Here is a 26955-nt window from a genome sequence, read left to right as displayed (position 1 = left end):
ACCTCTGGCGAGCATCCTGTTTACTTCCTGCTGAATCACTTGCCGCTCTGCCGTGGACACGCGATATGGTCGGCGGTGAATGGGAACTGCATCACCAGTGTTTATCCGATGCTTAACAAGGGACGTCTGACCAAGTAGTCGATTGTCAACGTCAAATATGTCGCGGTAGGAAAGCAAAAGGCGATACAGGACGGCTGCTTGGTCTGGTGCGAGGTCCGAAGCGACCATGGGACGTAATGGGCCGTCCAAGTTCAAGACATCCTGTGGGTAATCAGGAGGATCTGGAGACGCGTCGGCTGCAAAAGCAGTGACGTGGTCGTCTGTCACTGACCGGAGCGTGGCTACCGCTATGCATTCAAAAAATACTTGCTTCGTGAAGCCAAAATTAACAACGGGGAGACGCATCCGATTAGAGGTGAGGGTTATGACGAAGTGTGGCACAGGGATGTCGCGTGCAAGAAGGACATCACAAATAGGTGCGACGACATAGTCTCCATCAGCCATGATTGCCATTGAGGCCAATTCGACGAAGGTTAGGGCTTTTGGAGGTAAGCGAACAAATGCTGTGGTGCAGAGGGTGTTCGGTTGTTCGGGGCGAACGTCTGAAAGAAGAGGAAGCTCTAAGTACAAGCTGTCCACGTCATACCATCCGCAAACAAATGCCCTCATGGAGTGTCTAAATCGCACTCTCACAGACATGCTAGCGAAATATGTCTCTTCAGACCGCACTGATTGGGACCTCGCTCTACCGTTTGTCACACTTGCTTATAATTTCTCGCGCCATGACACCGCCGGTTATTCCCCCCTATTTTCCCTTATGTTCGGCCGAGAGCCAGCACTGCCCCTCGATACAATGCTCCCTGTTCACGCGGCACCGGCCAGTTAATATGCACTTGACGCCATCGCCCGCTGTGCCCACGCAAAGGAAATTGCCCGTGACCGCCTTCTGAAATCTCAACAGAGTCAAAGGCGTTTGTACGACTGGCGACACCGAGTCGTGCACTTCCCGCCTGGTTCTTTGGTGCTTCTATGGTATCCGTCGCGTCAGGTCGGCCTATCAGAAAAACTGCTGTGTCGTTGCACAGGCCCATACCGAGTGCTTCGCGCCGTGACCCCCGTCACCTACGAGATCGCCCCTGACGCACCATCTGCTTCCTAGTTCAGTGATATATCGTTCACGTTACACGACTGAAGCAGTACCAACCCCCCCCCCCCCCAGTTATGACCTTTAGACGCTCGGACGTCGCTTCTGCCGCTGAGGGATTATGCTACACGCGTGTGATCTTTGATTGTTTGAACAATGCGCGTGGGCGCCATCACTCGAGGAAAAAATAGGAAGAACTGGGCTCTGTCAGGATTGGGGGCTCAATCCCATCGCTTGTGATCCGTTGTCAAGATTGGAGTCCGGCATGAATTAGAAGGTAGCTGGCCCATGCCGTCGCCCAACGTATCCACGCTGAGGACGTTGACGAAGGGAGGGAGTGCGCCTCATCGAGAACGAGGAATATGGGTTTATTTACAGCATTTATATGAGTCTAACATGACTGTTTGAGAAAGTACATCAGTCTAACATGACTGCTTGAGAGAGCGTGTCCTGAGCAGCCGCACAACAGTGGTTTTTAAACACTCAGTCCTCTCCCGATACAAGGTGATGGATGGATGGATGGATGCGAAACTTTAATAGATACAAGGTGATGCGAACGTTCATTTCGTCATCGCAAACTAGCCGCCTCCCCGCAGGACGGTCTACACACACAAATGCACAGAGGTGTCGAAGGTCCGGAGCCGACCTCAGAGGGGCCCCGTAGAACTCGGAGCCGTTCCGGGTAGCGCGTTTGGGAGTTTGGGAACAATAGTTATTCCTTACTCGTTCCGTCACAACGGCGATGAGGCTAGAGGTTGGTGGTGGTTTCAGCACAAAGCCTGCTTCATCGAACGCATCCTAGCTGAAGCGACGGAGAGTGGGGAATGCCCGTATTGTTCCCCGACACAAAGTCGATTTAGTCACGCTGTGGCTAGAAGTTGGCGGCGACGCTCCCGGAATGTTGACGCCATAGTTGTAGCTGAGTGGCAAACTTGCACTGCAGCTGGCCGTTCTTAACAGCGCCGGAATGTTGCCGCCATAGTTGTAACTGGGTGGCAAACTTTCACTGCAGCTGGCCGTTCTTAACAGCTCGCGCGGTGAATCTAATCGGCCAGCGCTACAACCGCTGTTGTAAATATAACCTGTAAATAGTTGCTCGTCTTACTGACTCCTTCGCGTAACAATATGTTCGAGCAGTTCGCAGCAAATTCGTGTAAGAGAAATATGCCAGTAATTGTTCGCGAAGTGCTCCTCTCCGAATTTAAAGCAAGAAATTTAAGTTCAGTCATCCGAAAGACACCCTGTGACTGCTAGAGAAGTAGTGATAAAAAATAGTATGAATTACCTGACCTTAACTGGAACTGACACTATAAGGTCCAGGGTGTCGTTGCCACTCTATTGCGCGTGCTACGCCCGCTTCCTGTATCGAGATAGCTGAAAACTCGTGCGAAATTGCATGCACTTGAAGCGTCGTTTTTTGTAGCGGCAACATGTGCGAAAAAGCGTAAGCAAAATGCTGATAAATTCGTATTTTCATTGGCTAAGCGAACTGTCACATTCTCCAACTCTTTCTGCGGATGTTATAAGCTATGAAGGCGTTCTACATGTGACACTTATACTGAAAAGTAGTTCCGTTGATTTAGATGAAATAACGAACGCTTGCCCGCACCACTATGCCGACCCAATATGACATATACTAACCTTTGTGTTCGGAATATGCTTTACGAAGGCTTTCGTTCGGATTGATTGGCTCCTTGATCGACGTAATGCTGTTAAGTACCGACGAACTTTATTAACATCCTGTCTCCGAGCTATGGAACAGTTTTATTCACTGTATATTTGGCAGCAAAACTTATTTCTTGTCTAGTTCCAACCGGGCTAGTCAGTCAGTCAGTCAAGAACTTTATTGAGATCCTGAGGGGTCTAAGCCGTTGGAGACCGCACGCGGGGAGCTCGTTGGGCCGAAACAGTAGGCGACGCCCAAGTCGGGACGGGAACGTGGTGACGCTCCGCCAGTTCTTGGGCCCTCTGGACGGCCTTGAGTTGGAGTTTGAGGTCCGGGCTTTCGAGGACTTCTTCCCATTCGGGCTCACTGGAGAGAGGGCCCTCTGGTAACGCGGCACATTGCCAAAGCACGTGCGAGATTCAGCAATAGGGTTCTGGGCAGTCTGGGCAATTTGCCGGGATTTCTGAATTGTAGTGGCTTAATAGGCCTCGTGACGGATACGAGTCCGTTTGCAGCATTCGAAACGCGGCCGCCTGCGCGCGCTCGAGCTTGGCGTGCGGGAGCGGGTATTTCATTCTGCCTTTTCGATAGTGTGAGGTGATTTCTTGGTAAGTGAGTAGCGGGTAATTAAACTGAATGTCCAGCCCCTCGGAGGCCGTGGGACCGTCGCGGCGGGCAAGTTCTCGCGCACGGTCGTGGGCCGTTTCATTGAGGTTGGGTTTTTGCGGGTGGAAATCTTCCCCATGTGAGCGGGGAACCAGGAGAGGCATCGTTTGCACTCTTTTGAGCTTGCTAGTAGTATATGCGCTACCTCTTTCCATACGTTGCCGCTTTCGTAAGCCCGAATTGCAGCACGCGAATCCGTGAGGACATCGGCAAATGTGGGGTCTGCCATGGCGATGGCTACGGCTATCTGTTCGGCTTTAGCGCTGGTGGTCGATATAACCGATGCCGATGACCGTAACGTTCGGTTGCCGTCCACAACTGCTATCGCGAATGTTGATGTATTGCCGTACTGGGCCGCGTCCACAAATGCGGTGGCTTCACGATCCGCGTCGGTGCGGTCGAGAATCGCGCGGGTGCGGGCCCGGCGCCTACCCACGTTGTATAGTGGGTGGACGTTTCTGGGAAACGGTGAGACTCTGTAGTTGTCTCTAATTTCACTCGGTAGGGTAACAGCGTGCTCGAGATAGGGAGATGGGGAGACATTAGCTTCACTTAGAATTAGTCTACCGGCTTTGGACGAGGATAGGCGGAGTATTTGCGCCATAGAAAAGGTTTCTTTACCTCCTTGTAACTAGATACAATTCATGAATTGTCAGTTACAGTTAATACAGCTAGGCGTAAAAATGTATTCATTTTCATATTTATATAAGGCATTTGATCCTGTTTTGCACATTGAACTTGTACTCAACCTGTGCGAGCTTACTTTTCAATAAACGCCTGTTCAAATGGATTGACTCTTACGTTTATCATCGATTTCACTTTTTTTCAGGGGAAGAACTGCTCTTTGGAGCCCTCCTGGTATCATCCGGGGTTCCCCAGGGCAGTGTTCTTTGCCCAGACGCGTCCCTTATCTACATGTATATTATCACCACAGTTACAGATTAGTCGTGTATCATGTACTAAAGAGGAAAGTTGGGTGAGTTGGTATACATTCATGGTGGGAACAGCGCGAACAAGACGACGATGGAGTGAAAGGACACAGGACGAGTGCCGACTCACAACTACGTTTACTGAAACACACATCATGTATATAAGCGACACAGGCGATCACATGGTCAATTGAAGAACGCACAACCGGGCCACGTGTATAGAGGGCATCTGTTACCGTATCGAGCTATCTAGGTACGTTAATTCCTGCTGAGAAAGCGCGATCGAAGGCTGGCTAATGCTTCACGTGCCCTTTCGCGCAATGTGGGCTGCTTCCACGACTAATCTGGTGGATGCATCAGTATGTTAAAACTAAATTTTTGTCTTTTTGAGCGGAGGCTTACACTTACATTGCTGGCAATGGGCAGAGACATGCGCATAATCATTCTTGTCCAAGGCCAATTCATGCTCTCTAAGTCTTACATTTCTGCACCGGCCGGTTAGCCCTATGTACACTCGCCCACACTTGAGCGGGAAAGAGTATACCACATTGGTAGTGCAGCATACATACTTCTTAACATGTTTCACTTTGCACCGTACGTTAGGATTGCGTTCTGCTCCTCTTTCTCGCCTATCGGCCGCCGGACAAATAGCGCTCAATTTTCCAGGAGCCGAAAAGGCAACCTGCACCCCATAACGATTTGCAGCCATCTCCAAGCCATGAGATTGGCGATGTGCATAGGGTACAACTACCACGTTCTTCTTCCTGCGAGTTCCTTCGGCCTCCTGCCTCCTCGGGGTTTTTACCCATTTAGTTCATTTCTCAGAGCTGCCCATTGTTAAGCTATGCGGGTACCCAGCTTCCTCCAGTCTGACTACCTGACGTGCATAGGCTTCACTCATCGCATTCCCACATGTTTTTACCAGGACGGCGCGAAGTATGGAGACACAAATGGCATTTTTTACTACTTTATAATGACCTACGGCGAAGTTCAACAGGGGCTTGGCAGAACGGGGGAACTTTTTTCAACAGACATGATCGTCCAGAAGACGTAGTATAAGGTCAAAGGATTGTAGTTCATCTTCTTTTGGTTGCTCCGAGGTGAACCTCAAACCCTGACCAAGCTCACTAAAAATACCCATTATTTCATCCACCTTGTTGGTAGAGTCATCTTTGCCAAATAAAACCAAAAAATTATCAACATATCTGGACGTTTTGATGGCTATCCCAGAAAAACGTAGTTGTGAGTCGGCGCTCGTCCTGTGTCCTTTCACGCCGTCGTCGTCTTGTTCGCGATGTTCCCATTACGAACACCTTATCAGTAGGAGTCAAGTAATTTTCAGATGACTGGATTCTCCTCAAACCTATCACTTCACCGAGAGACCAACACTGCCTAAAGATGAACCTTAACCCAGTTCAAGAGTGGCGCCAGGCTTGATCCATGGAATTAAATGACAAACTTGCTCTGCTTCAGGTCACCAGTAGAAAAAACTTACTGCGTTTGGACTACAAATTTGACAGTCATTTAATTATGCATGCTCACAAGCACACTTGTTAAGGCTCTACTATCACTGATCATCTAACATGGTTTCGTCACACGAGATCTTTGTAGGGTGGCGTTACCGTTTGGTAAAATGCCGCGTTCTGCTCAGCCTCAGAATTCCACAGGCTGGTATTTCTCTACTAACACGTCGAGCCACCGTTCGGTGACGTACAAATTTTACAATGTTGCTAGTTCACGCTTTGTCTTCCAGTGCCAAGGCAAGACTTTTTTCACCACGCTCGCTCGCCGTCTTCTTTTCAAGTTGTCATAGTAAGCCCTTTTATGTCCCCTGTCCCAGCTGCATCCAGATTAAAATTATGTGCAAAAGGATCAATAACAGATGGACGCATTATCACCGTTTGAAAGTGTTGACATTCCTTATGCACGTGAAGCATTCGAGTTTGAGTTCATTACCGTAAGGTAACATAGCGCAATAGCGCGTAACATTCAGCCTTCATTTGTTAGAGGTTGCAAGTTTCCTGCTTCTTTGCATTTCTGGCGCTTCACCGTCCTTTGATTTAGCGCATGTGTTGTGCTCTCTTTGATGTTTTTGTACCCTCTGTCTTTTAATCTTGTGTTCTGCCTACTACCTCTCCCTCCGCAGAGTAGCGAACCAGACACAACTATTCGGTTAACATCCCTGCCTTTCTATGTATTCTCCTATCGCGCGCGTTTCCGACTCTCCCTTGGCTACAGGTATTAAAAGTTATGCGCGATGCCAGCACTGAGAAATACGGGCACGAACGTTTTTAAAAGCTTCTCACACAAAAACGAGGCACCCAAATTTCTGCTTGGCAATGCATGGTAACATGGCGGCGTATTATTGGTTATAGCATTCGGACCATTTTCTGAAATGTCCCCATTTGGCTGACTTCCCTCTGAACCAACGAATTTGATTTTTTTTGCGTGCGTTTGGTATTCTCAGCAAACTTGCCGAAATTTCACGTGACTGTCCAACCGTTTTTATGTGCTGATAGGAAAAATGGTGCTGTGTTTTCTCTAGATCAGACACCTATGAGTATTTTTGTTTTCTAGGCACAATTTGGGATTGAAAGGTTCAGGCTTAGTCTCTGTTGCTACTGTTTCTTTATTTATGTTTGTATTATGTCCTATTACGCTAATCTGGAAACAGTTTCTAATGCTGCCCTTTTCATTTGTCGGTAATATTGAAACTGCACACCTGCTCGGAACCAAGGGTCTGCCGTGTATAATAAATAAATAACAATAAATACATAGGTAAATAAATAATATTCTCTAACACCGACACGTGCTGAGGAGGCAGTTTTTGCATTTAACTTTAAAAGCAGCTAATTTGCACCATGCTTTCCATGTTGTTATTGTCTTTTGCCTTCATAAGACAAAACTTTAATCCGTAGGTATCCTTTACTATACAGGTTTGACCAGCTCAAATTAATCCAAGTGCCAGTCAAATTAATCAAGGTGCCACGCAATTCATCCCGGTGTCACGTAATTTAATCTATGCGGCACGTATTTGAATCCTCTCGAAAATGAATTTAAACCAAAGATGTATTGCGGAGGTGTTCTAGGAAGGTCAAAATAGCGTGAAATATTATAATTTTGCGCCGATGCTAACGTAATTGAACGGACGTCTCGAAGAGCGCTGTCATGTGACAATCAGAAATGCTTTTGCAGCGTGATACATAATCGAAATAATGCACTGTTAAGGACATTATAATTATTACCACGAGCAGGTTATGCGAAACGTGGCTATTTGATGGATTTGCTAGCGTACATTGAAACACAGAGGCATCCATACCCAGGAATTCTGGACATGCGTTTAGTTTCTTTTTTCGCCACCACGTGGCATATCAGCCTTAAAGATTTGAAATTCGCGCCGTGACGTATGCAATGACGCAATTTAATATATGGGGTTTTACGTGCCAAAACCACTTTCTGATTATGAGGCACGCCGTAGTGGGAGACTCCGGAAATTTTGACCACCTGGTGTTCTTTAACATGCACCTAAATGCAATGACGCACAACTAAAGAAAACACAATAAAAAGAAGCACACCCTGAGACTGTTGCTTGCCCTCGGCACTTCGAAACGAGCGCGCTTATGTATCAGCGTTATCTTGAAGACAACCTGCTACTGGCTCGACTTGCAATGAATCCACGATTTTCTAGACACCTTGCCAGACAGCTCGTCGACATTCCGGGTTAGATGTCTGGCCGAGATAACAGCTCCCGCAAAGCTTGCGTTGGGTTCCCTTTCTTCGTTGTTTTTCTGTTTATTTGTGCACAACTGCGGCCGCGGGCTTCGGTATAGTCAGCGTTATTTTTCTTGTGTTTTCTAAGAACCAGTGTGATTCAATAAGAGGAAGCTTTAGCTCGGGCGCTTCTTCGATGCCGGCTGCTCAAATACATGTAAAACGCATAAATGATTTTATCAGAAAATCGCTCAACCGATATGAATGAGAATTGTTGCATTCAAGAGAGAACGTTAGATCACAGTGATCGCTGCAATAATAATTTTGATCTAGGCCATGGTATAGCTGACAAGAATTATCCGAAATCGGCAAATTTGAAAAAGAAGTACGAAATTTACAAATCCGTTAGTGCGGATGAAAACGGATATCGCATCCCTCTAAACTGCATCCCTTGGAGCATTTCAATCGCACAAATTCGATGTATGAATTTATAACTTATGTGAAGTTACAATGCCTGTTAAGATTTTGCGAATACCATATTCAGGAGTTGGTGGTGTATTTCAGGGTGGCATATGATATATCATTTTTGTCTGCATTAAATGAAATATTACGTGCAGCTTAGCGAATTCCGACATCATCTTTAGTTGCTGAGGTACAGAGTCGTATACTTCGAGTATTGTTTCTTGAGATTTTGCAATTTTTTTGAATTTAGGAAACTGGAAGCTAAATAAAAATTGGGTTTCTGAAATCTAATTCTAACTGTTTCTTTTAAGTTCAACATAACTCATGAATTGCGGTGCAGTCGTCGTAAGAAGAAAGGATTGATGATTTCCCACGTAGGAGCTAAAGCTTCCCGTTAAGTTAGGTTTAGACTAATACTTTTGTATTAGTCTAAACTTGTATTTGTAGAGAAGAAGCATGACGAGTAGCGCATATACATTGTAGCGGCCGCAGTTCGATGGGGGCGAAATGCGAAGACACACGTGTACTTAGATTTAGGTGTACGTTAAGAATGCCCAGGTGGTCTAAATTTCCAAGTTCCCCAACTACGCCATGCCTCACAATTAGATCATGGTCTTGTCACGTAATACCGCATACTTTTTGATTTACAGAATGTACAGTTTTTTACAGTAATTGACAAAGCAGGCTAGTCATTAAACCGTTCACTTCTCCACACCTAAGCTCGTGCTCATGTTCCTCAGCTTTGTGCAGAGCTGCGTAACATATTTGCGCTTGGCGTGGAGGCGCCGTCCCGCTGCTTTTTAGGCAGAAAAGGACTGGTAGCGTTTTAGGCGGCTGACCTGAAAGACGTCATGGGAAGTCTGGATGAAGCGAGTAGTAGGTGTGACCGGAGACATACCGTAGGTTACGTAGGTTACCTGACAAAGGAGTCGGTAAGCGCCGGAGTAGCGGGATATAAGTTTTTCCGAGAGGCCGAAACGGCGGGTGGGAGATCGAAGAGGGACAAGATCCCCGAGAATATAATCGGCGTCCCGGTAAATACTGTCGCAAATGCTTTTACTCTTGTTCTGAGAAGCACAAAGGCAATGGTGAGCAACTTGGCGTGTTTCTTGGGCTCGAGCAATGATATCGCTTGTATACTAAGACACGGACTCTTGAGGGGTAGACAGTATTGTATTAAAAAATGGCTGTGGCTTAGCAAAGGTTAAGCCCAGGATCCGAAGCATACTAGCCTTTATTTTAGGTGTTGAACCACTGTTTAGCCTGGTGAACTGCTGTTGCTTGGCTATATTTGGTTCGGCTAGACGAAGAAACAACTCATGCGTTACTCTGCTTCGCCTTCAAGAGTGGAACGCGACAGCGTTCCCGTCGACCCGCCAAGGGGTGTAAGACAATGGGCTACGGCGCAGCGACTACGCGCCCCGCATTGGACGCGGTGAGCCTCGAGCAACGCAGCGTTCGGCGCGGCAACGAAATGTGCGCCTGAGCAAGCGACGCACGCCTGAACCTTAGAAACAGCTCGTTTCTAAGGCAACACCGCATCGTTTCTAAGGCAACACCGCATTCACTAGAGGCGCTTTTGTACCGCTTTGAAGCATCGTACTCGTGGCTCAGTGGTAGCGTCTCCGTCTCACACTCCGTAGACCCTGGTTCGATTCTCACCCAGCCCATCTTGCAAGAGTTGAACCAAAGCCACCTAGAAACAAGCGCAGCTGCTTATACACCGCCGCGACACCGCGAGTTGGAGCCCCGTTTCTCCTCTGTCGTGACGTCACGGTGTCACGTGGTATGGCATGGGGTCAAAGGTCATTGAAGGCGAAACCGTCGCGCCTGAGGAGCTGGGTTGAGCTCTCGTAATATGCTTCGTATAAAAGCAATACTGAATCTCGGCCGCACAACAAATAAAACGGCGAGTAACGTGCAGTGTCGTGGCGTGATGAATTGCACGTTAATATGACAAACGGGCGAGCAGTATCCCAGTCACGATGGTTATCAGAAACATATATGAAGAGCATGTCTGTTATTATTCGAAGAAGCTGCTTCGTAAGACCATCGGTCTGCGGATGTTTGAAGAACTACGTAGAGTGGGAATAGACAAGAAGAAATATACACCTTATTGACTCTCGTCTATAGACAGTCTAAAGACGAAGAATGAACAACAATAAAGAGAGACTGTATCGACTTTTTTCTATAGACTGTCTATAGACTGCGAGTAGACAAAAAGAAATAGAATTCTTATCGACATTCGTCTATAGGAAGTCTATAGACAAATAACAGAGAAAAATAAATAGAGGCTGTATAGACTTTCGTCTATATGTAGTGTATAGAGAGCAAGTAGACAAAAAAGGAAGGAACACCGTATCAACTTTTTTCTATAGACTGTCTATAGACTGCGAATAGACAAAACGAAATAAAAATCTTATCGACTTTTGTCTATAGAAAGTCTATAGACAAATGATAGAGAAAAATAAATAGAGGCAGTATCGACTTCTGTCTATAGGTGTCTGTTGTGGGAAAGCAGACAAAAAAGAAACGAACACCATATCGACTTTTTTCTATACACTGTCTATAGACTGCGCATAGACAAAAAGAAATAGAAACTTTATCGACTTTTGTCTATAGACAGTCTATAGACTTTGCATCAACAAAAGTCCAAATCTATAGATTCTATATTAAAGGCAAGGTCGTCTATAAAAAGTCTATAGACTTTCTGTAGACAGTCTAAAGTCATTTTTGTAAGGGTTAGCACTGAGCACGAGGTCGCGGGATCGAATCCCGGCCACGGCGGCCGCATTTCGATGGGGGCGAAATTCGAAAACACCCGTGTACTTAGATTTAGGTGCACGTTAAAGAACCCCAGGTGGTCGAAATTTCCGGAGTCCCCCACTACGGCGTGCCTCATAATCAGAAAGTGGTTTTGGCACGTAAAACCCCATAATTTAATTTAATTTAAGGGTTAGCAGCCCAACACCACACACACTAAGCAAGCACGGCGCGGATACAGAGTTTACTTGAATCTTATTTATATCCACAGAGACAAGATTGAATGGCACTGCCTTTATACCATTATCACTTTCTGAAAGCGAAACCAACGCACAAAGAAAAAAATATATATTAGGAGCCATTCCACTCTGTGGAGATGCATGACCAGTTAAGCTGTAGCACATCAGACAGGATTAGACAAGGGGTCATGTATTTATTTTCACCATTTGGTAATGGTAGTGACGATAGCCTTGTGGTTACTGTGATATATGCGGGTTGGCCCGGTTACAACCTTCGACAGAATTTTGGCCAAAGTAGAATCTATGCACGACCGTTGCTACTTAATTGAGTTACTTCGATTGGTCTAGCACTTCAAACCAAATTCTTGTTGCACAAGCTAGTGAACCATTTCTTTTCTGGTTTTGAAATGCCCACATTGAAGCCTCCAATGGTGATCACAAGGGTAGTGTCATCGCGGCTAACCAATGCAAAGTGCGTGGTCATGAACTTCTTAATACCACAGTTGGGTGTGCCTGAATATATATAGACAGTGGATATTATAATTCCGTCTTTCGTTTGTACAGCACACACAACTCCACAGTCGGTGCCCCTCTCCTCTTACGAGTTAAGGTTGTATAGTAGCATACATGCATCTCCTCCTCTGCATATATGGCAATGCCTTCTGCGCGTGAAGCCATGTGCGATTCCAGCATACCCATCGACGGAAAACAATGCATCTTCATTATTATTATTATTATTATTATTATTATTATTATTATTATTGGCAGAGCACTCGAAGCCTGCTTCACCTCCGCCGCATATATATATATATATATATATATATATATATATATATATATATATATATATAAATGATTTATTTATTTCGAAAATTACACACAAATACGAGCCTGCCCAAGCCAACAATGGGCTTGTGGGGCAGCGCTCGGCAGAATGGAGCAAGCCACGGAGCGGCACAGTAAATCAGTTATGTACAAAACTCAAAAATAAAACTAAAGAAAGAAAGAAAGAAAGAAAGAAAGAAAGAAAGAAAGAAAAGAAACCAAATTACACATACAAATCAAAAATATAAGATTTAACTTCTTTCCGTGTGCTGGAAGATAAAACTTTATCTGGCAGGTCATTTAATACATCAGGTACATAAAAGGCATGGACACGTTTGCCATATCTTGTCCTTACTCTTGGTAAGGTAAAGCGGTCACGTGTACGTAATGCTCTGGCGGGGACATACGGGAGGCAGAACTCATTGTTCCATATATACAAAAGCATGACATGACCGTCAGTCCGATACCCCGCAACCATGATACATGACAGTCCGATACCCCGCAACCTCTGGGATCGGCCGGCATTTTTGCTCCCTGACACGACAAATGCATTTCGGGCCAAAGGTATGTACATACATAGCTTCGCTGTGAACGCACCTGTGCAGTTAGTACTGCCGCCCTGTATTTTGTCTCGACGGCACTATCACCATCGGCATGGTCTCGCGAGGAGCTGCTAGCGGTTCGCGTTCGTTATCTCCCTTGCCTCTTGACGGCGATGACGCGCTAACTCTGCACCATCATTGCGTCGTGCATCCCTCCTTCGACCAAGCAAGTTTTCGGCGGCACACGCTCGCTTTTGTATTGATATTAAAGCTTTATACTGCTCGATTTCGAGAGAATAAACGAATGTACATCGAAAGCGGACGGGCCGCAAGGAATGTACAGTACTCACGGAGCGATGCCATTGATCAGATTATCACAAAAGACTGGGCTTGGTCAGGTCGCCCTTATAAACGTTCTTTTTCAGCATCAGTTATGCTTTCAAATAGTTTACTTCTAAAACATTTGTGCAATACAGACACACGTTTAATAATTATTCTCTCAGCTAGATAATCTCGAGGACTGGCTCCAAGCTAATCATGTCCGTTAGCTGCCTAAGATCAATTATTGACAATTTAATTATCGTACCTTCGTTTATTACGCAAACAACTAATCAATTTACACCGTATCTAGAGGCTAGCAATTTCAACACTCGAATGATAACAATAATGTCAGCAAGATCCATATTGCTCTATTAAAGTTTGGCACCATTAAAAAATAACTGCCTTGATGATCATGGTGCAGTAGGCTTCTTAAAAAGCAGGTGCGATTGCTTCGATGGGTCTTCTTGGCGCAATTCAACTTCATCAACTTAAGCACCTGTGCCCAACAGTGCACTTCTGCTTCTGCTCCTACGCTATACAAGAAACACTTCAGCGCTACGGTATATCACACAAGGTGTGCGAGAACATTGTGCGTGCTCCCGATTACTATATAAGCGTTGGTGGCATCAGGGTCGGTTTTCTGGCGTCATTAAGCTGCCGGGTGGAGAGCAACGGATAATTTTTAGTGCATTGTACCAATAGAGTAGCGCGCACGTGTGTGTTAGAACAAAAAGTACTGAAGTATTGGGGTAAGTTCCTTGCGGAATATATTTTAAGTGTCTATTGTGAACACATAAAGAAAGAAAATACCGGATTTTTTTTAATAATTAATGTTGCCATAAGTATGCTAGTCAAGGGAAACATGAGTTCCGACCCTAGTGCCCGAGGTGGAAGCAGCCCCAAACCGCACGGCTACATTGGCACACGGTTTATTAAGGCGAAGGGCTCAAGTGGCTCGTAGCAATTGCTCATACACCCCCCGCCCCCCGTCCCCCAATAAGCGGTGTCTAGTCCAGTGATACAAAGTAGAAGAGTAATACAAGAAAAGTAGAGGAATGGTACAAAAAATACCAGCAGCAATGGCTCCTTCCCGAAAAAAGAACGACATAATCAGGAATGGCTAATACCTTCGTAAGGAAGCAAAGATGCAGTGGCTGAATATGAATGAAGAAACCAAAGGAAAAGAAGAACGAAGAAAAGAAAGAAGGAACAAAAGAATGAAAAACAGAACAAAGAAAGAAACGAAAAAAGAAAGACAAAGAGAAAGTAAAAAAAAAATCATGAGCCATTCCACTCCGTGAAAGTGGTTGACCAGCGAAGCTATTTAGCACATGACCCGGAGGTGACACATAATTTTGAACAAAAGGTACAAACTCATTTATTGTCCTGCGGGTCGTCATTATTTCACTCGCAACTGCAATCACATTCTTTGAGAATGTCAAATCGGTGCACGTACGCCGCTGGATGGACGGTTGGGCCGGATCAGTGTGGCATCCCAAGGGGTATGTCTGCAACACGGAACGCGTAAACCGCTCCCTTTTCGATACCCACACATACACATTGAAACCACCGACAACAACAACAAAGATAGTGTCATCGCAGCTAATTCACGCAAAGTGAGTAGCCATGAAACTTACGGGACTATGAGTCATTGAATTTTTTGCTTGCTTACTGGGGTATGAGCCATTGATGATGACATTATTCGACATGCTGCTTTGTATGTTGTATGCGTGATTAGAAAGAATTTAAGTACTGTTCGCTTGACTTTACTGAGGGCTCATAGCCTCTGTCTTAGGGGGCTATGAGGCATTGCATTTTTTGTTGGATTGGGAGTATTCGTGTTGCTATACAGTTTTTTCATTGACACTTTTAACCGAATTATAATATTTGAGAAGTTGAATAAATGATTAGGGCTAGTTATTTAATTAGGCCAAATAAAAAATTAATCTGAGTATCTCCAAGCGATGGCAAACAACATTACCTTGAGTCTGCTCAGCTACGTTGTATTTGCATATTTTTAATGTTTCTCTCAAGTTACGTGGGACAGCCTGTATATACGCATAGGTATATACAGTGCTTGACTATGCGTATGACTTGCTGTTGAATTTACACCATGTAATTATTCGTCCTTTCATTACAGATTATAAGTCCCGATTTCTCTGTGTAAACTTAAGGTCTAGGTTTGTGGCTGCCTTGCCACAAATATTCGCAAGTGTCTAAATCACATGCGTTGTCCGTTAGTGGCAGAATGTCGTCATCCTACATCAGTCCGGGGACCTTCTGTTGCGCGATTTGTCTATTACTCATGCAAGATAAATCAGGCCCTAATTAACTGTTTTCCAGTCGTCCCCCCCCCCGCCCCAGACAACAGTGCCACATTGAAGTGATCGCGCATCGCGACAAGCTTGGAGAGGTCGGTTTTCACGCCTCCCATTTCCAGCCACCCTAAAGCTGTGACTTCGGCGTGGTGCCGCTAAGTCAGAGGGTGTGGGTTGGAATGCCAGCCGAGGCGAGCGCATTTCCACGGCAACGAAATGCAAGAAGTGTAGCGTACCGTGCATTGTGTGGAAGTTGAAAGAACGCCCAGGTAGGCAAAATTAATCGGGAGTCTGCGACTACGATGCGCCTGATAATTATATCGTCGTTTTTGCTCGTAAAACCGAAGGATTTCTTATAATTCACTTTAAACAATCAATGTATTCGCGGGAAAGCACTCAACTTAAGATTCCGATATTTTCCGTCCCAACCCAGATCTAATCGGGTCCGCACTGCCCCATATGTTACGAATGACGGAAAAACATTATCCAATGCTTTCCCCCAGAGAGTTGCTATTAAGGTAAATAGCATTATTTGCCTTTATTCAGCCATTTCGAACATATCTGTCCGTCCGTCCATCCGTCCGTCCGTCTGTCCGTCTGTCTGTCTGTAATCTTACGCCGAGCTAGTGGCGGAAGTAGTCTAGCTGCTTGGGCCCCTAGCTATGTGATCCTTTCATTCCTGATGACGCAAGGAAACCAAGCCTGATGTCACCAATGCTCAGAAATCTATTAGCGCAAATAATGCTCTCGCACACCTTTTTTGATGTACCATGGCGCGGAGGCGTTTCTTGTACAATGTAGGAGAAAACATTGTAAAGACAGAGGTGCAAGGTTGGGTGCATCTGTTCTAAGTTCAACTTGAATTGCGTCAAGAAAACCTGTCCGAGTATTCGCACCTGCTTTATTAGGTGCCTACTGCACCAACAATATACAGGCGGTCTTCTTTAACGCACCGAATATTAAGGAATAGATCAATGTAAATCTTCCTGACATTACTGTTATCATTCGAGTGTTCAGATGGTAACCTCCGGATACGGATCAAGTTGAGCAGTTCTGTGCGCAATTTACGAATGTATGTTAATTACCATTTAAATAATTGTTTTGGGTGGCTAAAGCAAATTAGCAGTCTGGAGCCTGTCTTCGACATATTGTAGTTGAGCGAATATATGCTTAATAATCATGCTTCTGTAAGAGCTAAGAACAAATATTTTGTAATTAGGCGTTCTCTGAAAGCCTAACTGACGCGGAAAACGATCGTGGGTAGCATCGACCTGACCGCTTCCAGCCTTTCGAGACATTGCGATGAATGGCACGGCTCCGTGAGCATGTTCCTTGCGGCCAGGCGACTGTCGATATTTATTTACATCGTTTTTCCGAAGGCAAGCCGTTTAAAGTTTAAATGTCAATGTAGCAACGAAGGTGCGCTGCCGAAAGCGTGCTTGGTCGCAGAAACGACGCACGATTGAATGATAGTGCAGACTTAGTGCGTCATTGCTCGCAAGGCATTGCACTGCCGCCAACGGAAGCAAGATAACGAAGTTGAACTGCTTGGCTGCTTCTTACGGGGCCGCGACAGCCACGGGCGGTAATACTGACGTCACAGGCGCATTTTTTTGTCGGTTTCACTTTAACAAAGAGATAATGCTACAAATGCAGTGTCATTCGTTCTTGTCTCGAGGATTTAAACACGGGTTTTAATGCTCTCCACACCGCGTTTGTTTCCAAGAGTAGGTGTAAGCAGGATAATGTTCACTCACACCCGAAAACACACACCCTTGCACGCACACATACGCACTCCCTCTGCCTCGCAGAAGCACACACTCTCTTCCTCACAAGCACTCGCACGTTCTCTCCATCGCACGCACATATATCCATGCGCGCACAAACACGCACTTTTGTCCGCAGGCATGCATGCTGAAAGATGAATACGCACGGTCGCACACGTGCACATTCACACGCCACCATGAATGCGCCGCAAGCACGCAAGCGCACGCACACATGCACTAACACGCAGATCCAGGCATGCACACACACCGCGAACACTCACACATGCATACACGTACTCGCGTGCATGCATTTGCAAATATGGAGGCACTAGCACGCACACACACTCTCCCCTTGCACGCACACACACGCAGTCTCTCTCCCTCGCGCATACACACACTCTTTCTCCCTCGCACAGAAACACACTTTCTGTCTCCCCCGCACACAAACGCACTCTCCCTCACACGCACGTACTCTCTCTCCATCCGTCATACGCACGCACACACACATACACGCACACACACACACAGACACACACACACACACACACACACACACACTCGCACTATGCGCACGCACAGCCATCCACACAAATACGCACACATTTCTTCGTAATCGTGCATGCTGAAATTCGAAAACCCGTTGGCACGCGTACACGTTCACACGCGGCCACGCATGCACCGTAAGCGCGCGCACACGCGCACGCACACCCGCTGCGAACGCTCACATACGCTGCGAACGCTCACACACGTCGCGAACGCTGACACACGCATACACGCACTCGCGCGCATGCAAACGCAAATACGGAGGCACACGCCCGCACACTCATACGCAGAGCGAACATGCGCATAGAACCATACCCAGGCACGCTCAAGGCATGCACATGCATAACCACTCTGTACCATCTCGGCTGCTTCATAAAAGCATGCACGTGCCAACAGGCTGCATAACACTCCCTCTACCAATACCTTTTCAACGCCAACTGTAATAAATCGCTTTATGGTTTAAATTTGGCGCTTTTTCAAGCCAATGGGCCCTCTGGCGGGAGGGTGCAAAACGATTTTCTCCTGTCATTGGACTTCACCTCCCCTGTCTGACTTTCTTTAACTGCTTTAACGTACCACCAATGTTCCGACTAAGTGCCAAAATGCATATGTTGCTAGAAGGGACTACCCTCTTGTTGTAGTCATTTGAAACTTTTTGACCCTCGCCCTATATTCTGAAATATAAATTCGAAAAAAAAATTTTCCATTGAGTTACACTTGTGCGTTGCTTTGAAGTTCCGAAGGAGAATGTCCAGAATTCCTGGACATGCCTACTAAACCGATGATTTATAAAGCTGTTAAATAGAAGATAAAAAGAGCGCAACCCAACAACTCATCATGTTGTTTTCTACAAGCCCTATTGACATGGGTATGAAATGAACGAGCTTCAAACAATCTCTGCTATTAAGCCACGTAGCGCATCTCAGGTGACGTGGTGTCACGGGATTTCATGTAAGATTCGCCAGCCTATTCCTGATTTTCAATCATATTGACACGGATATCAAACCATCGGGCTTCGAAGGAGCTCTGCATAAGTACCGACGAAGGGCACGCCAGACCACGTGGTAAAGGATGTCGCGGGACCTTGCGTAACTTTCGGAAGCCCACATGTGATGCACAAACACAGTGAGAAGGGTGTCAAACGAACGGTAATCACACGATATGCAATCATACAAACGTAGCGAACGTCAAACCACGTGGAAAAGAATGTCGCGTGATTTCCTGTATCTTTCACTAGCGCAAGTTTGATTCTCAACCATAGTGACATGGATATCATACGATCGCGCTTCGAACAAGCGATGCGATAATGCGCGCGTCGCACACTTCAGACTCCGTGAAAAGGAGTCACGTGAAATCACGTAATCTTAGCGCGTCCATCTTAAGCAACCAGGTCGACATGGATGTTGTCACGCAGTAGTGAGGCTGAAGAAGGCAACAAAGCTGTGATTGACGAAACTAGCCTCTTATTGACGAAGTTGTGCCCTCAAAAACAAGCTACACTCAAAGAACAACGATAGCGGTGAACAACGGCGGCAATCGTCGAAAGTCTTTGTTAGACGGAGAAGAGAGCTCACCCGAAAAAGATAAACAAGTCCACCTGTCAATGCCCCCCTCTCCAAAAGCATCGTCCCGATGCTACAAACATAACAGGAGCGTCAAACGCAAAAGGAGACTTATCAAAGAAACAAAGTACAAAGTAACACAGTACAATAAGGGTGACAACAAATCCATCCCGATATGCTGAAATGGTCGGCAAGGAGGCTTGTTCGGCTGTAATAATCCCGCTGGCCTTGGTGGTGCGTCTTGCGTCGTTGACACTCTCGGCATGCCTTGATGTTGTAACGGGTGACGTCGGCGGTCAGGTGCGGCCAGTAATACCTTTCCTGCATCCTCGATAGCATCTGGCAGAATCCGAGATGTCTAGCAGTCGGATGGTCATGTAGGGCCTGCAGTACTTCTGGACGCAGCGCTGAGGGAACAAGAAGAAGGTTGCAGGCGCGGACTGGTGACAAGTTCTTTACGAGTAGGTTGTTTTCAAGCTAGAACGAAGAGAATCCTCGCTTACATGCCCTAGGGACAACGTCGGTGTTCTCTTGCAAATACTCGACGAGGCTTTTTAGATCCTGGCCTGCTCTTTGCTGATCAGCGAAATGTTCCGCGCTTATTATGCCAAGGAAGGCGTCGTCATCCTCGTCATCTTGCGGCGGCGGGTCAATGGGGGCGCGTGATAGGCAATCGGCATCTGAGTGTTTTCGTGCGCACCTGTAGGTTACAGCGATATCATATTTTTGCAATCTGAGGTTTCACCGCGCCAGCCGTGCTGAAGGGTCCTACATATTCGCTAGCCAACACAACGCGTGATTGTCGCTGACGGCTTTTCAGTGTGGATTTCGGTGTGGGCGTCCTCGTCGAAGTGCGTAAGTACCGGTAGCGACTGCACGTGTCGTTTGAGTTCTTGAAATACGTCGGTCTGTGGCGTTTCCCACTTTAACTCGACATCACATTTAGTTAGATGTGTCAGCGGCTCAGCGATGCGCGAAAAGTCCTTGATAATGTGCCTGTAGTAGACACACATGCCAATGAATTTACGCAGTGCCTTCTTGTCGATGAGCTGCAGAAACTTTGCGATGGCAGGACGCATTCTGCTAGTTGGGGCGGACTGCAGATTTGCTGATAACGTGACCAAAGAACAGAAGCTCATCATACGCGAAGCAACACTTTTCCGGGTTCAGATTGAGCCCTGATGATTGATGGCCCCTTGTACTGTCGCAAGCCGCCTAAGGTTATCATGGAAATTTCCGAAATAGACGACGACGTCATCCAAGTAAAGAAGACAAGTCTGCCACACCAATCATGTTAACACCGTGTCCATTACGCGCTGAAACGTTGCATGCGCCGAGCTAAGTCGAAATGACATAACTTTGAACCCATAGAGGCCGTCTGGCGTTGTGAAGGCGGTCTGTTCGTGATCTCTCTCGTCGAATTCTATTTGACAGTAGCCGGACTTGAGGTCCATCGACGTGAAGTATTTAGCATTGCAAAGCCGATCCAATGTGTCATCTAACCGTGGAACGGGGTATACGTCCTTTTTCATGATCTTGTTCAGTCGACTATATTCGACGCAGAAACGTAGGGTTCCGTCCTTTTTGTTCACCAAGACTACATAAGATGCCTACGGCCTTCTTGACGGCTGGAGGATGGCGCCGCGCAGCGTTTTGTATACTTTTTGGCCAATAGCTTCACATCCTCGCGTCGAAACTCGGTAAGGGCTCGGGCGGAGTGGTCGAGCGCGCTCTTCGGTTAATACGCGATGCTTTGCGAATGGTGTTTGTAGAATCCTCGATGATGTCGAAAAGCAGTCTTTGTATCGTCGGAGAAGACTTGCGAGCGTTGCTGCTTAGTCATCGGGAGACTTGGATTTACGTCGAAGACTGGTTCCAGAACTATAGTCGTCGGGGTAGGTGCGGGCGAATGCCAGAGGACAAACGCATTGCTGGTTTCCACAATTTTCTCAATGTAGGCGATTGTCGCGATCTTGTTGATGGGCTTGAATTCCTAGCTGAAGTTGGCCAACATCACTTCCGCTTTCTCTATGTCCAGTCGAGCGATCCCCCTTGCGACGCAAATTTCACGGTCGAGCAGTAGGCGCTGGTCGCCCTCGATGACGCCTTCTACGCCTGCGGGCATATCCAGCTTTCCTGGACACGTACCAACTAGCGCCCCAAGCGGCCCCGGCACGAAGCTAGCGCGTTTTCAAGGGAACGAGCGCGTTTTTCGCGAATAAGAAAAGCTGCAGGTCGGTTATCAAAAAACGCAGGTGACAGAAGTGTTCTGGAAGACAATCCACACGAGCCGAATGCAGTGATCTTTCTATGGCACGTAAGAATTTTGTTGCCACAGCGGCTAAAGATTTAGAAATGGAAGCCTATGGAAAGGACGAAAATTTGTACTCCATTTTCGAAGCAAGAACCGTGGCTGTGATTACACTACGGCTTCTATCGTAATACGCAGTGCAGCGTATGTAGTCCGGAGACTCAGCTTTCGATTGATGCCTAGCTCGGGTCTCCACACATGGCCTAACACTGTTCCCAAAGGCGTTTTTTGTAACACTGTCGTGAAAATTTACGTGGTATCTATAAAACGATGTTCGTACCTCTGCGCGAACCCTCGGAAGCCGTGGCCGAGCGGTAGAATTGCAGGCACCATTAGTCACGCTTCGCGGTGGCCGCGGTTCGATTCTCGCTTCGGACTTTTTTTTTTCCGCATAAGACGTAGTTTTGTAGTCTCTCACTAGATGGCAGAAACACAAAACCCAACATTTGCTTTCGGTTGTGGTTTTTCAGTGGCGCCGTTTTTTTTTTTTACAGCCGCATAGGACTTAGTTTTATAGTCTCCCACCAGATGGCAAAAACACAAAACTCATGATTTGCTTTCGGTTCTGGTTTTCCAGTCGTTCTCTTGAAATATTATGTTTTCCATTTTTCCTTCCTAAAACACAGCAATGTCGTGTTCATTTGTTAAATCATCGCATTTATGAAGGTTTTACTCATTGGACATCATAACTAGAAGCTTGCGCAAAGCTTTGTGCTATGAAAAAAAAAAACTTTCGTGCTTTGTAGCGTGGAACCTGGGAGAACAAAATGGCCATTCTTATTGCGTCCTTCTGGAAGGTGCGTTTTCTTCGACTTTCCCCTGTCCTTAATGGCACATACTCCGAGCGAATGAGGTCAACCTGGGCCACAATGCCACTCGGTGGCCAGTGCCATCCCTATGCAACATTCGTGCGGAACAAAGTGTCTGCTAAGCTGAGTCGCTGCCCGAACGTTAATTATTTCTAAAGATTCATCCAATTAAGAAATGCAATAAATAGGAGAAGATGTGCAGCGTGTTGATTAATAGCTACTGGTAATGTGTTCCCTACAGCCAAGTGGTATGAATCCGTAGGTGCGGCCGTAAAAAACAATTTGAATAAATGTCCCGTGCTGTGTCTGCCCCGGTCGCTCTACAGAGAAGCTAGCTTGGCTAGCCGTCAGTATTTAGGATCAACATATGGCGTCGCTCGTTCGGTGCAGTTGCTTTTAATGCGAAGCATTCTTGGATGAGTGCCCCAGTGATCTGGTAGCAAAATCGTGCGAAATCGTGTCTGTAACGCCAAAAAACTTGACGCATTTCCCATATGAATACATAGGTCTTTATAAAAAGGGGTGGGGTGGCCAACTTGAAATTGGAAGTGGCGTCAGCATAAATTTGGCCGTGATACAGGGATTGGTCAAGTTGAATGTGGTAGTGATATGGGAGTGGCCCAACCTAAATTTGGGGTGAAATGGTAGTGAGCCAAGCTGAATGTGAGGCTGATATGGGGTTGGCTCAACCTAAATTTGAGGTGATATAGGGGTGGGTAAGCCTAAGTTTGGGGCAATATAGGGGGTGGGCCATCCTGGATTTGGGGAGGATACGGGGGTGGGAGAACCTAAATTTGGGAGGAATATGAGGGGTGGGCCACCCTAGCCATGGGGCTGATATGGGGCTGGGCGAAGCTGAATCGGGGGTGATACGGGGGTGGGCTAACCTAAATGTGGGAGTGATTTGCGGTGGGCCATCCTAAATTTGAGGTGATAGAGGGGTGGGCTAGGCTAAGTTTGGGGCTGATATGGGGGTGGGCGAACCTGGATTTGGGGATGATATGGGGGTGGGCCAACCTAAATTTGGGGCTGACATGGGGACGGGCTAACCTAACCATGGGGGTGATGCGCGGCTGGGCCAAGCTGAATTGGAGGGTAAAATATGGGTTGACTAACCTTAGTTGGTGGGCGATTTGCGGTGGGCCATCTTAATTTTGAGGTTATCGAGGGGTGGGCCAGCGTTAGTTTGGGGCTGATATGGGGATGGGCCAACCTAGATTTTCGGGTGGTATTGGAGTGAGCCAATCTAAATTTGGTGGTGTTGTGGAGGCGGGCAATATGTATTTGGGGGTGATATGGGATTGGTCCTACCTAAATGTGGGAGCAATCTCGGGGTCGGCCAATCTGAATTTGGGGGCGATATGGGGGTGAGCCAACCTAAATTTTGGGGTGCGTCGGCTCGAAATTTGGAGGACGATTTATGGAAATTCGTCTGTGGACCAACTTGAAAATTAGGGGTGGCCCAATTGAAATTCGGGGTTGAGCCAACTTGAAGTTTAAGGCCGGGCAAAAAGAAAATCGGGCGTGGCCGACTTAAAACTTGAGGGTGGGCCAATTTAAATTTGAGGGTGTGCCAACTTGAAATTTGGGGGTGGGCCTACTTAATGTTTGGGGTGGGCCAATTGAAATTTGGGGGCCTGTTTACGAATAGTTAGACAGCACCAGTGGTGTTTCTGAATATGTTTCATCATCGCAAAGTACGTACATCAATAATTGTTACCTATATCCCTAAAGGTGAGCTACCACTCGAGCCTTCCCAGCCCACTGAGCTAATGATGTCATGGGAGTGCTCTCATCGTGACGACTGCGACGTTCAATGTGGAGATCCACAAAAACAAATCGCAGACCGAGCTGACCATTTTCACACCAATGACATCGCTAACACTACTCGCTCGTGCTAGACGCAACACAAGCTTACAACGATCATAATTCAACTTTCAATCGCACGCTAGTCGACACGTTCTCAGTGTAGAATTTCGTCAATCATCTGGACATAAACCATGCTGGATGTTTTACTGTTATGTTGGGCCATTTTTCACGAAAGCCTTCTCCCACAAAGACAATACATTTTTAAGATTGACGAGGCAAGTTAGTACATAACTCATACGAAGCAAACGTATAAAGGGTTATAGTGATTTCTCAAACAATATGTCAGGTAAATAAGATTTCAGATGGTATTATTTCGACCGGGCATGACAACGATTTCTTCCCGCCTGTAACAGCGCTTTTACCGAAAACCTAATCATTTTGCTCAAACGCGTTGCCCCAATACTACATGTGCTGAATGTACAAAAGTGCGGTGCGTGGTCACAGCTTCAAAGCCAGTCTATTTTGTGTACTGTTGTTGATATTTTAGTAATGTGGAGTTTCCCTCTTCATAAGAGCTCAAAAAGAAACAAAAATATTACAGATAGTAGCTGAGCGCAAAGTACATTGGAAGATCTGAAACCAGCAATTATTTTTAATTTGCGGGTTGGTCTTCTCTGCTGGTAGATCGCTGTCCGATGACTTCAACGAATTTTGTTTGTGTGCAACTGCAGCAAAAACAAAGATACTACCATTTCATTGCGAGGACCTTTATGCCATTCACACGCACAATAAGGACACCAGATAATTGACACTATCAGTTTATAAACTGATTTTGTTTTGCTAATTTCAGTGTAGCGTGGTGTCTGCGAACGGAGTATTTTCTTAGTATCAGTCCAGTGTAGGCAGTGAGAAGCAGTTCGGTCTATCATATCCGTGAGGGCATACTAGCCATTGTAGCGCTTTACTCTAGGCCAAGTGCTAAAAACTTGGTGTGCTTCGTCCTTTCCGCAGGTCATCCATCCATTCTGTTATGGTGGCCATCAACGTTGCGTCCGTCAGGCCTCCTCCTCATTTTAGCTTCACCATCGCGAGAGTGGGCAGAGAAAGGTAGCTTTCTTCACAATCAGCCCCAGCGGGGTTCCACCACTCGTAACTGCTGCAATTTGCATTAAGTGGCTGGGCATGCTAACTACATCCTTAGTTTCACAATGGCTAGCGCGCGCAGAAAAAGTAGAGCTGTGGTCGCTATCACTACCACGAACCCATGTCAATGCAGATGTAAGTACGTGGAGGGGCTGGGCATGTTAACTTCTGCGCTACGACCTGCCGCCGCCACCTCAGATTTTCTATGCATACCTGCTTCTTGTTTCTATCGCACACGCATGCAGGACAAACGCGGATAAGTAATTGGATTAGATTGGGAAAACGTTTATTGAGCCTGCAGTAAAGCGCGAAGGCGCGCTTCGGACGTGGCCTACGTCGTCATCGTGGCGGTGTTAGGAATGGCCGTACGCGGTGGCAACGTGCCAGCTTTCAGCCCGCAGCACGTGTTCCAATCCCACCAGACGGGGTGCACTTCAGCGATCTGCGGATGACTGGCAGCCACGTGGCGCGCAGTCAACTAAGGAATGTGGTACTCGGCTGCGCCACCCGAGACAAAGCAGAGTGCTACGAAGCCCTCTGACGTCGGCTGCGGACCCTTTTCCCCTGTGCGTGTGTGCGGCACGTGTTTGAGAGCCCTCCGCCAGAAGGGCTGGTCCACGGGGACATCGAACGGTGACGTCGAACGATGACGTCGAACTATGACGTCGAGCGGAGAGCTTATAAGCAGCGTTTACCGGCTGCAAGAGCGTGCTCGTCGTCGGGAGCTGAGTGCTCGTTGTCATGCTAGAAATGTACTAGTGAGCTGTGTGCTCGTAAGCTGTTTGCTGTATGATAGTCTTGCGGGCTCCATATGGGAGTCGCGGTAAACTGCCAATGTGTCTTGCTTAAAATGTTATTATGTAAATATAACCTGCTGGCCTAGTCCTGTCGCCACAAGGTCCTCCCTACAGCTACGACTGCCAACTCTTACAGCGAGTGCTCTGCGAGGATCCCCGCTCGCGTTGCCGGCTCGCCAGGCTCCTGCCTAGCCATCGCCTCGATGACCTGCTGGACGGCCTGTAGTTGTTTTTCTTGGCCTTCGCTCCACGTTGCTTCCTCAAGCTGCGGCGGTATATGTCCTGAGTTAGCTTGGCTTGGTTGTTTGGAGCAATCCCATAGCATGTGCTCGAATGTGGCCTTCTCCCTGCAGCACGCTCTGCACTTGTCATGGGGGTGCGATTCTGGGTACATCCTATGCAATAGCGCCGGGCTTGGAAGTGTTCTCGTTTGTAGTTACCTGAACAGCACGGCCTGCGACCTGCTGAGCCCTTTGCAGGGCGGCGGGAGAAGTCTACGGGCCAACCGAAAGCCTTGGACAGTTCATTATAGGTGGTCATCCGGTCTTTGGCGCTGAAACACAACGGGCAGCCATTGCCTTGGGCGCGGTCGGTTAATCCTCGCGCTCGGGCGTGTGCCGTTTCGTTGC

The 26955-nt window shown here is 46.9% G+C and overlaps 2 protein-coding genes across 7 annotated transcripts in view; one reads left to right on the top strand and one right to left on the bottom strand.

Annotated features, from left to right (window-relative positions):
• LOC135896268 (carboxypeptidase N subunit 2-like) overlaps positions 1–26955 on the top strand; it is a 490754-nt gene that overhangs the window by 75736 nt on the left and 388063 nt on the right. The gene's annotated exons all lie outside the window — the stretch shown is intronic.
• Positions 1–26955, bottom strand: part of LOC135896275 (uncharacterized) — a 244086-nt gene that overhangs the window by 5524 nt on the left and 211607 nt on the right. The gene's annotated exons all lie outside the window — the stretch shown is intronic.

This window comes from Dermacentor albipictus, chromosome 4, assembly GCF_038994185.2.
Source record: "Dermacentor albipictus isolate Rhodes 1998 colony chromosome 4, USDA_Dalb.pri_finalv2, whole genome shotgun sequence".
In the NCBI taxonomy this organism is placed as follows: domain Eukaryota; kingdom Metazoa; phylum Arthropoda; class Arachnida; order Ixodida; family Ixodidae; genus Dermacentor; species Dermacentor albipictus.
Note: the sequence above shows the minus strand (reverse complement) of the source record. Positions and strands in the feature narration are given on the sequence as shown.